The sequence below is a fragment of the Tinamus guttatus genome, unplaced genomic scaffold, assembly GCF_059628265.1.
Source record: "Tinamus guttatus ecotype Peru unplaced genomic scaffold, ASM5962826v1 Tinamus_guttatus_pri_ptg000171l, whole genome shotgun sequence".
NCBI lineage: Eukaryota > Metazoa > Chordata > Aves > Tinamiformes > Tinamidae > Tinamus > Tinamus guttatus.
In genome coordinates this window covers 1321938-1334133 of record NW_028288705.1, presented here as the reverse complement: position 1 = coordinate 1334133, position 12196 = coordinate 1321938, and positions in this window count along the sequence as shown.

The window sequence follows — 12196 nt, the reverse complement described above, 5'->3', positions numbered from 1 at the left end:
ACAGATTTCCATTGCTGGCAATGGAAGTAGCAGGGAGACCACAACATAAATTAAACTGAGAGCTGGTTGTGGCTTGAGAGGTGAGGTCCTAGGATGAAGACCCTTATTTCCTTCTATTCTCTGAAGATTTATTTTGAACCGATGGCTGTATTGTCTGGTCATTTCAATAATTTTCTTTGTTGTGAGCTTCGTTAGTTTTTTTTAAGAAACAAAAGAGAAGTACAGAAAAAAAAATCCAAAGAGCCTTGTAGACACCAAAAAGGAATATGTCTAATACCCATGGTGTGTAACTGGATCTGTAACAGATTTTTTTTTTCTGCCAGGTTTTGGTTTGTTAAGCGTTACTGACAATTTCCTGTGTCCTCTCAGGAAAGAGCAGTTTGTTATTTACTGACTGGTGATGGTGCTTTGGTGGCTCCTGCTGTGTTCTTTTATATCCAACTGTAATTCACCTCCTTCTGCTGGTGAAAGTACAAAACAGTCTATGAGGAAAAACTTGATTTTTAAATACTGATTTTTTTTCCCCTTTACAAGTCATGTTGAAAGTAGTCTTATAAGGCTGTGTCCTTTAGCTTTTCTGGAAAGATAACACCAAGAAGTGGTGATCTTGGGGAAGGGGGATGTGCTCGAACAACAAAAGTTGCTTTACAAGGGTTTTTTTTTTTTTTTTCCTTTTAAGACAAATAGGTTGCTTAAAAAAAATCCTTCTTGGAATAAAGATTTTGACAGGTCAAAAACAATTCTTCAAAAGAGGAACAAAAAATTTGGAAGATGCACATTCCCCCTCCCCCCTGTTCCTTTCTGCTTTCTGTGCCAATAGTTTAGGTTCTGATTGCATTATGGGAAAATATGCCTGTCAGAATTTATTGAATTACAATGTGACTTAAGTGTTTGGATAGCTGTTGGATTTTATGTGTTAACAAGATACACTTTATTGATTTAAGGTGTTAGGTTTTGTTTTTGATTTGGGTATTTTTTTAGGAGTGGATTTTTTTTCCTTTTTTTCTTTTTTCCTTTAGACTGGTGAGGCTTAGTTTTTCTATGTGTTTTTTATGGTTGTTTAGTTGCATACCCAAATCCTTGTAAATGTTTTCCCTAGTTGTATGTGGCTAATTGCAAATTTAAATGTTGTATATACTTGTCATATGTATTCCTAGAAAAAAATACATGTGATTCTTTATAGAAGTACTTAATTCCTGATTTCATTTCTTACCTATTTGCTTTCTGTACAGATTGAACAGATTTTTCCCTAATTTTATTTATAGATTTTAATGAGTTACCATTGGTCCTTGTGTAGACTGAAACACAGCCTTAAATTCCCTATCTTAATGCTTGAGATCCTTTTTGTTATGTAGATTCAAGAATGACATGCATGTTTAAGACTGATATACTTCAGAAATCAAAGACATTAAATTTTTCTGCGTTTAAATATTAACCCCCCATATTTCATAGCATGAACGTGCAGATCAGGGTGCACGTTCTTTCCAAAACAAGTGTTTTACCTATGAGAAGCAGCAACATGGATTTAAAAAAAAAAAAAAGATAAAAGGATATAGGTTGCTTTGATGTAGATCTTAAGCAAAATGGTCTCAGCATGCTGAATAGTCGTGACATTTCTGCAGAAATTCTGTCTTGCAGCTTTACACTATATTGCCTTGCAGCTAGGGTTGCAGGTGGGCTTGGGCTTGGGGTGTGTGACTCTGTTCTGCTTGCCTTTTGTTTCTAACTAGGTTGACCTGACATGCTATGTATTTTCAGATTGATTTTAGCTTTAGGGGATGAATTATTAAAGAGTATTTTGGAGCACAAAACTTCTTTCATTTGATGTTCTCATGGATTTTTTTCCATGTTGGACAAAATATGGTAACACATCCCCTTCTCTCTGGGTATTGTGCACTTTTTAGTATTTTAACCCTCTCTCATGCCCCAGTTATTCCAGTGGATGCTAGGTTTCGGTGTGACCTATGCCTCTACTTAAATGTTTAAAGCCTCTTTTGAAATACACTAATTCTGTTGGACTATCTTGAAAATAGTAAACTGTATGCATTTGATCCCAATGAGACAGAGCATTGCAGTTTTTTTTTTTTAAATCCCATCCAGTCATGCCATGTAATAAATGATTTTACATGTTTCAGCACTAACATTTTTGAATATATTGAATTAATATACCTTGGTGGCCTGACCCTCTTGTATACGGTATTTTGTAAGAAAAAATATTTTAAACTGTACATATTGTTGTTGCATTATGAAACAGACATTTGTGTGATCTTCAAAAATAAGAAACTGAGGAATGTGCTTTTATAAATACAAGTGATTGCAAATTCACTTTCCTTACTAGTGCAGATGTCCTTTTTAATAAATAAAAAAAAGCAATCAAACAAAAACAAACAAAAATAAGTGTTTTAAAAGTAAAATACATTCCTATTTCTTCCTATTTCATAAACCTGAACATTTTTATGAAGATGACTAGCACTGCTGACTTTTTAAGCATAAAGACTGTGGTATCTTCCTGTACCATTCCATTCCCTGGTTCCCATTTTGTGCAAAGATATTATGAGTAAGCTGTTCAAGAAATTGTTTGAAATGGGCTGTGGGGCTGGTCTTAGTTGGAGTGCAGAATTGCAATGCAGAATATAAGGAACTGGCTGTTTGTCAGAATGTCTGACTCCAAAGCAGCTTTCTGATACCAGGAGGCCAAAGAGCCTGTTCAATACTTAAGTTTCTGGAGACCCGTATTTTCCAACAAGGTAAGGTGATACCCTGGCAAATGTGCATTTTAATGTATTTTTGGTGGAGGTGCTTAGTCTATAAGTTTTGGGGATCGTTCATGTTTTTTTTTTCTTTTTTTTTTTCCTCCTCTTAATTTGTACTTGAAATACTGAAATAACTTTTAGTTTTCATAATTTTCTTTTTTTCAGCCTTTAGGAGACTGTTAAGCAATTTGCTGTCCAACTTTTTTGTTGGTCTTAAACTGCAATAGTAGTTTACCTTGTACTGAAGAAATAAAACCCATTTTTATAAATAAATAATTTTGTCTGTCTTCATTTCAGCTTGTGTGCTAGGCTTGCAGTGCTTGCTGTGTCAAGAGTCCTTTCAGTTATCCAGACCCTAAAACTTAGCGCGTGAATGCAGTTATAGCCAGCTGATGTGCTATAACTATTTCTGAGTGTGGAAATAATTTTTGTTTATACCAGCTGTTGTCCTGCTGATCTGGTTTCTGAAGTGATAACACACTTTCTGCAGAATTTTGAGTGAGTGAGAAGTGCACACATTGTGTGGGGGGTTTTGCTGTTGTTTTTTAAGTTAGTTGGGGTATTTTTGTAACTTTTTGTATGTGGAATAGTGACATGGGTGTAGTGTGTCACTGAAGTGAAAGAAATAAAAGCGTAAACGGTACCTTTTGTATTTGGGTACTTCAGGTAGCACTGCAGCTTTAACACTCTCTCTCTCAATATATATATTTTTATATTTTTAATCTGGCTTCCTTAATTGACCGAACTTCTTTTTATCAAAAGATGAGCTGTTGTCAGCTCGTCTTGTGCAGGGGGTCGGTGGTCTGGTACCAGTGGAATAAGTTGTAATGAGTTAAAGCTCATCTTGGCAGTGTGGTCTAACAAATGTCTGACTCCTCTGCGGCTAAATCACTGTCTATATATAAAATACAGATATAATGCTAAATACAGAGGGATGTTATTAGCATTATACTGTGCCATTCTGATGGTGAATTTAGTCTTCCTAGTATTTGTTGTTGAAGATGATTTACTACGTAACAACAAAAATCATATCTGTGTATTAAACTGTTAGTACCCTTTTGCAGCGCTAGCTTCTCCAATTTGTGCCTTTGGCAAGCCTTGCACATTCTGCAATGGTAAGGTAAGGTGAGACTCTGACTTTTATTTGGAAAAAAATGCTTTTAATCCTTGTAACTTCAGCAAAGTCTGTGTGCAACCTGATTGGCTTGAAAATCAGAATAGTCATGGTTTTATTTAAGTATGATATTTGAATGAATGGATCTGGGTGATTCCGTAGGTCCGTGAAGAGGAAACCCTCATTAGAAAATGAATCTGCGTTTCTTTGCGTACTGCTCCAAATCTGTAGCAACTAAAATAATGCGCAGTCACTCTGGCGGTCTCAAACTTTCAAGTAGCAAACAGCAGGGTAGGATATGAAAACTTAACTTGGCCGCAGATTATTTACTGCATGAAGTATTTACTACACCAGGTATGCCTGGACTTCACAGTTAATGTGGGTTCTTAACTACATTAACCTGGATTTTGGCCCTGATCTCACTATCAAACCACGTTATTCTGCTGTGGTTTGAATGGAGATAAGTGAAGGTCTCATCTGGGGCTCCTGGCTTTGCTCCGGGATGAGAGCACAGCTGAAAATCACTGTTAATCTGTTTTATTATTTTGTATTCCAAGTACTCTGTCGCGGTTTTCCTCCAGGTTAGGGTGTTCAGCAGTTCCTTCTACCGAATGGGAGAGAAACCCGGAGCATCCCGGCGCCAGAAGCGCGGGGGTGTAGCCTGCGTGGAGGCCAGGAGGATTTGGTGTAGCGAGTAGGCAGGTGCTTTGTGGAGCCCGGGAGCCCAGCGGGGTGAACGGGCTCCAGGATGGCTCCGGAGCCCCTGGGAGGAGGAGCGGAAAGGTAAGCGCTTTGAGCAAGCCCTTGTCCTGCCCCGTGCTGGGGGGGAAAACATCTTGCTGAGAAGAGAAAAGGAAATCCTTCAATGAAACTTCCCAAGGATGCGCGTTTCAACGTGGGGAAAGAATCGTTTCATTAAAACCTCTGACAAGAGTGAAGTCTAAAGTGAGGATTTTTGTTTCAAGCCGCGTTGACGTCCCTTCCCCCGTGGGCCTGTGAGGCCGCGGCGCTCGTCCCTTCCCCCGTGGGCCTGTGAGGCCGCGGCGCTCGCTGCCTCCTTCGCGCCCGGTTCCGCGTGTCCCCCCTGCTGGGGGCAGCACAACCCGCAGAGCTGCGTGTTGCTCTTGGGGCAGGGCCTGCTTTCCATCTTACAGAAATTTAAGGAGGGGGAAATATATATATATTTTTTACCCTAGAACAATAAATGCTGGCTTGGAGGATGTATATTAGGTCTGCTTGTACCTATGTGCCTCCAGCCTGTGTCACAGACTTGCTGGCAGTTGCAAGGGGGAAGGGCCAACGCCTTGGCAGAGCTGGTGGGAGAGGATCCAGGCCGGAGCAGGTTGTTTCCCTCGCTGCTGTTCCCTGTGCTGCTGAGCCCTGCAGAAGGGCTGTAGGTGCCTCCTGTCTGCTGCCCCTTGCTGCAGGCAGAGCTGCCTCAGGAGAGCGCGAACTCTTCCCTCCGTCCGGCAGCGGAGGAGGAGGGTGTGAATGAAGGACAGAAGCTGTTGCTGAGTGCGGCCGTAATGGAGCTGTGAGACCCTGGGTTAACGTGGATGGGCAGGCTTGGTGGCGGGGAGGGAGGTTCCTGAGGTGCAGCAAGGGGCCGCTGAGGTAGCTACTTCCATGAGCTGCGGGTTCTTAAAACCAGCCGCTGTTGCAGGCGGTTCCCAGGCTGTGGGGTGAAGCAGCTCTTGTGTTCCCATGAAAATACTGTTGTGGGGTTTGCAGCATAGAAAGCAGAGCAGGAAAGCCCCCAAGGTAGCTTTGTGCAAAGAGAAAGACTTCCCTTCTGTCAGTGCTTGACCACGTCTGACCCAGTAAGTGCACGAGTGAAGGCTTGAGCGAAAGTCTCAAGTGAAAAGGGAAACAGAAAACCATTGGAAGAGTGAACTTCTTCCCAGAGTTCATCCATTTTGAAGAAATGTGTACACACACACACATATATATATATATATTGCTGAAAATGTTTTCTGAAACACTTGCATCTTCTTGGCCCTAGAAGTGATCAACTAGGTTTCATAGTTTTCTCCCCTGTATTTATGGTGCCTTTAGGCCTTGAAGTTTCTGTCATGCAAAGATCCAGTGCGTTGTCCTATTTCCCCCTTTTTAGTGCACACAGTTTTTGAGGTTTAGGTGAAAAGGAAGTCTGTAGAAGCAGTTCTTCGGGATGGGGCATTTTTGTTTTAAAGCCTATATTTCAAGTATATGCTTTCTGTGAGAATAGGTAGAGAATTGATCTATTAAGAGCAGGATTTCAAGAAACTAAAAGCTGAAATAGTTTAGAGGAAAATAGATTTAGTCAGTTCACCTAAACATAACACTTCTAACATCAGTTTAACTACTTAGCCTTTGGATTAATGAGCACAGTTAACTGATTGAGACCCTTGTTTGCCTAAATAGTGTGATTTCCATACGCTAGTCCCCTAGCCATATATACATTCTCTCCTTAAAAATTATATGAACTGTGCAGCAGAATTAATTTGGTAATCTCTAACTGCCCTAGATTTAAAAAGACGGCAGTCACTTCTTCCACTAAATTATTTTTTCCTTGATACCTCTTTTTTTTTTTTTTTAACCTTTTTGCATGTATTATTTTGAATGCCCGTGTGTGCATTATTGTTAAACGCTGTGTACTTTTATATCCTGCATATATTTTCCTATATAGTACGCTTAATGTGATGTGAAAAATATGTGGAATATTTGGAAGCCTTCCCTTAACTCTGAAGCCACTGAAAGACGATGACCACCTCAGAGGAGGAATCGGTGTCTGTAGGTGCTTCTGAACAGGAGCACGGGCCCTGCGGGTTTCCAAGTGGCGCAGGCCACGTTTGCCTTTGAAAGAGCCGTGTCCTACAGACTGTGCCGTATTTCAGAGCTGCTGCTTGAAAGCGCCCGGTGTCCCCAGCCCTGGTGTCCCCAGCCCTGGTGTCCCCTTGCCCTGTCCAGCCCCATCTGCTCGTTCTGGACGGGCAGAAGCTGCCTGGCCCCTTTGCAGCCTGTGCCCTGTGTCCCGCTTCAGAGTGCAGGGCCCTACCTGGGTGTGCGGCCGCGGGGCCGCGCTGAAACAGAGGCTGTTCATCCCAAACAGAATCCTTATTCATGGAGCGAGCTCTCAGGGACGCGGCTCCGACCTCAGAAAGTTAATTGGGGCCTACGTGTAATTAAAACTGCCTTTCCGAGTCGTTTAGTCTGGACTCTTTACAGCATCTTTTTGTGCTGCAGCTCCTGCTTTCTCACAGCCGTGGTGTGAGGGGAGCAGAAATGTTGAACCAATTGCAGCAGCCAGTGAGGTGCGGGACGGGAAACTTTTGGAAATAATGTCTAAATTGTGCATGCTTTTTAATGTGTAAAAGCATTTTGAATAAAAAGAGAAGGTTTTATTAACAGCTCTAAAAAGAATGATGGGAGTGATTAACTACCCTTTCTCTCTGCAAGAAATCCTGGATTTTGAGCTTTGTTTTAGTTATGAACATTACAGAGAATTTATACCGTCTGCTGCCTGGCTTCCATCTCAGCTGGAGTCCTGTAACATTTTTGTGCCTTTTTTTTTTCCCCCATATCAGTAGCTGTGTGATACTTCAGAAGAATATTTCTATCATGTGGGATCCCTGCTGTGACCTCCTGATTTTAAGTATTCCCCTATATTCCATTCAGTGAAGTTATCGGGGTGGGGTGGGGGAAGAAATTTTATGTTTTCTCCTCAAAAGGAATTCAGAAATAAGCCCCTTGCCTCTGCATTGTCCCTTCCTTCATGTTCTTTTGCCTGTAATTAGAGCACTAACTAGTGTGGATTATTTAACTGCGGGGGGCTTGGGTGCATTACTGAGGAACAGGGGGTGAGAGAATTACTCGAGAAAGGGGAACTTAGAAACCAGGCCCTAACAGAAGTTAGGGCATTACAGAGGCTTGCTGGAGGTGAGAGACAGTTACTGCTTCCAGGGTGGTCGGTATGTGCGGAATCTACACCACGATTCCCTCGGCAACACAACCTGCCCTCCTAGCACACACTAAGAGTAAACGGAGAGTGGAGCAGAACGGAGACACCATGGCCAAACTATGTTGTCTTCCCTGCGGAGGTGGCAACCTGGTGGGGCTGTGCAGACGATGAGAGTGAATGGAGGGTGGAGCGGAGTGAAGACACCGCGGCCAAACTTTGTGGTACTCCCTGCAGAGGTGGCACCTGGTCCTACCACACAGCTGATAAGCTGCATAGTGTCTGCTCTAAGATGTCTAATGCTGGGCCAGCAATGTCCCAGATCAGTCCCTTCTGATAGACTTTGCTCAAACTTCTCCTCATTCTAATCTCTTTGTAATACCAACACACAACCCCATCCCAGAAGTTACCCGCTTCCAAGGAACGACCACTCCTCACTGAGCATGCTCTCTAGATTTTTCAATTAACGCAGGAGACTTCTTAAAGCAATCAATAACGAAAGTAGGTATGACTAGAGTCACTCCAGCTCCACCTAGGTGTAAAAGAAAACATATAGAAGGTGAACTAAGGAGGGATATAGTAGGAAGAATGGGGTGGTAAGAATGGAGGAAGAGGAACTATGGAAGAAGGAATATTCTAAGATTCTATAAACTAAGCAAGAAGGGGGAAGGGGAGTGTTACATGGAGAAGGCAATCAGTGACATGCAGCCAAAGCCAGAAGGTGTCCAGCGGGAGTATGGTAGGGGGGAAGTGAGGAGAGGATATGATTATAGAGGGTCCTCTTTCACCCCTCCTGGGAAACCTGCAAGCTTGATTACTTCCCTTAACTGCCTGTACACCAATGCGCGAAGCATGGGGAATAAGCAGGACGAACTGGAGATCTGTGTGTGGTCCCAGCATCATGATCTCATTGGAATCACAGAGACGTGGTGGGATAGCTCGCACGACTGGAGTGCTGCCATGGAAGGCTATGTGCTCTTTAGGAAGGACAGGCTGGGAAGGCGAGGTGGTGGAGTTGCTCTTTATGTGAGAGAGCAACTGGAATGCATTGAGCCCAACCTGGGAGTGGAGGATGAGCGAGTTGAGAGCTGGTGGGTAAGGGTTAAAGGGCAGGCTAATGTGGGAGACACTGTGGTGGGTGTCTGCTACAGGCCACCTGACCAGGATGAGGACGTTGATGAGGCCCTCTATAGTCAGCTGGATGTTGCCTCTCAGTCACAGGCCCTGGTTCTCATGGGGGACTTCAACTACCCCAACATCAACTGGAAGGACAACACAGCCAGGCACAAACAGTCCTGGAGGTTCCTGCAGAGCGTTGATGATAACTTTTTGACACAGGTTGTGGAGGAGCCAATGAGGAGAGGTGGACTACTGGACCGCCTGCTAACAAATGGAGAGGGACTTGTAGGAGATGTGAAGGTGGGGGGAAGCCTCAGCTGCAGTGACCACGAGTCAACAATAATGGACTTCAGGAGGGCCAACTTTAGCCTCTTCAGAGACCTCCTCGGAAGAATCCCATGGGCTAGAGCTCTAGAAGGTAGGGAGGCCCAAGAGAGCTGGTTAGTAGGCTCCTCAGAACTTGGGCTGCCCAACCTGCATAATGCATATTTTTCAATAGTCCAAGAACAAAGAGCCCTATATATCAATTCCCATTGGTGCCAAAAAAATAGTCAAGAATTTTTGATTGATTGATTTGATTTGGAGCACAGATTAGTGTTCTGAACAAGTTGCAAGCAGAATCCTTAGGAATTACGCCTTCTGGAAAACCTGTTGTGATTAGTGGAGTTACAGGTGCTAAAAAAAAAATGCCCACTTGCAAGGACACAATTATGGTTGCTTGGGAGAAAGAGGATGACAGCTGTGGATGTGGTACTAAGTTCGCACCCAGGGAATATTCTAGGATATGATGTGCTTAGAGGGAAGCAATGGTATCTGCCTGATGGCAGCGTTTGGAATTTTGGAGGAAAGGAGTGGGAAAAGGGACTCCTCTCCTTAGCACAAGCAGGGAAAGAGGCAGAAAAACTACGAACCGCACAGGATATCATTGCTCAGGGGCCTGTTCAGGCCCACCTCCCGAAGGTGTCGCACAGAAGGGAACTATCCGCAGATGGTATGCTTATCTAGAAGGAATAAGCCACTTGTTATCACTAAAAGAAGGACCAACTAAGAACTCCAAATTACAACAGCCAGTAAGCTCAGACATTGCGACTTTACGTCTTCCTTATAAACCTTCACCTATTAAGGCGGCCCCAGAATTCAGTACATCCTTTAAAAAGGATGGAGTAGGGTTTACTGATGCCTCTGCCTGGGGAACAAACACAGTGTGGAATTATAAGGCAGCAGCCCTGGAAATAAGTTCAGGATGGTCAGGAACTGAGGAAGGTGAAGGTAGCACCCAGGTTGGGGAATTCCGAGCCTTGTTGTTAGCTGTGGAAAATTGAGCTGAGGTAGTTTATACTGATTCCTATGCCACATTTAAGGGAGCAACAGAATGGATATGTCAATGAGAGGCAAATAATTGGGAGGTAAATCATATACCGATGTGGAGCACAAGTGACTGGCAGAGACTTTTGGAAGTAAGCAGACACCAGCCTTTAGAGATAGGATGGGTAAAGGCACGTGCAAAAACTAGTGCACCAGCAACAAAGCGGAATCAGGAAGGCAGTGGATTAGCACAAGGGCAAACAGTAGCTGCTGAAGGAGATGAGTGGCAAAAGCTAATTGAATGGTTGCACGTAAAAAGAGGACATTCAGGGAAAAATGACCTATATCAAGAATGTGTGGCACGGGCATGGCCTGTGTCAGTAGCATTAATTAGTGAAATCATATCAGCTGGTCCTCAGTGCCAGCTCCAACTGAAAACGAACCATCCCAATCAAGCCTCACCTCAACACATTCAAAGAAACAAAGTCTTACGGAGTACCTGGCAAATTGGTTATGTAGGACCATTAAGACCCTCTCGTGGTCGCAAATATATCCTGGTAGGCGTAGGAGTAGTATCCAGACTAACCATGGCTACACAGTGAGCGCAGGCACGGGTGAGAATGCTGTGAAAACCCTGCAGGACCCTGCGGTTTAGCAGCCTCCCAGCAGCAGGGTGCGTGCAAAGTGGTAATGGGAGTCACTCCACTGCTGCTGTGGTGCAAGATTGGGCAAAACAGGAAGGAGTAAAATGGGTGTTTCACACTCCCTATTATCCCCAGGGTAATGGTATAGTGGAAAGAGTCAATGGCATGGTTAAAAAGCATGCAAAGGCGTCACAGCCTGACTGGGATCTGCAGCTATCCCAAGCAGTCTGCACAGGAAACAACAGGCGGCGGGGGGCATATGGAAGCCTCAAAATAGGAGTTTTCTGCCCCACAGGACCTCTTGCTACAACTGCATCAGAGCCCTCAAAGTCACAACGTCACACACCTATTCGAATGCAGGTGGGACGACCTGTGGTGGTGAAATTGCCCTCTGTCAGTGTTGTTTCTTTGGTTTTGTCTAAACCTCAAGGACTGTGTGCCTGGGAAGCCACTGGTGCTTGTGGGAAAACACACCACAAAAACAATTGTTGGATCATTCCAGACTTTTGATTCCTAACCAAAAACCTGGACCAAATATAATTGCCGTTTGCGCTTGCAAAATTAGTAACAATCCAATGTGTGCCGGTCAAAACAGGGACCGAGCAATTCTTCCTTTTGCTTTTCACGATATCAGTACCCCAGAATGCTGGAAAATTGCCCCTAGACTCAAGACCTCTCCTATAGTGAGCTCGAACGTCCACAAGGGTTGTTAGTTTTCTGCATAGAGTGTCTTGTTGTTTTGAGTGATGTGTAAACTGGGCATTTGTAAGAGGGTTCTCTTAAGCAGGATAAAGCTGTAGTTAGGATCAGCAAACATGGTAGTTACAGCTCGCGTTGGGAAGATATGCTTTGGCTTGATATGTTCACTCCACTGGAATCAAGGAGATACCCAAAGTGAGAACAGGCAAACGTTAGCCATCCCTGACCCTGCCACACATGGTTTGCAGGATAACTTAGCCCTAACTTTAATAAAGGGGTTTGCAACTGCTCTTAATGAATCTAGTACTGCTGCTTGCTTGCCTCTACCTACATCTGTAGAGGACGCTCTTCCTATGGGTATTCTTCCCACTGACATAGCAGGGAGCTTGCTGAGGCTGTGGAATACACTCTCCAAATAATGAATCCTTATTCTCCGAAGAGGGAGAATTTCTTTGGCCATTTAATTTTTCTATGATTGATAAGACCATTTGCACTTATTATGAAAACAATATTACTTTAACTCTTCCCTGTAGCTGGATTTTATGGGAAGCAACAGATTTGCAACCTTGGGAACAAGCAACTGCCACCCTGCAATATAGTCAAGCTGTAATTGCATCCTGGTGTA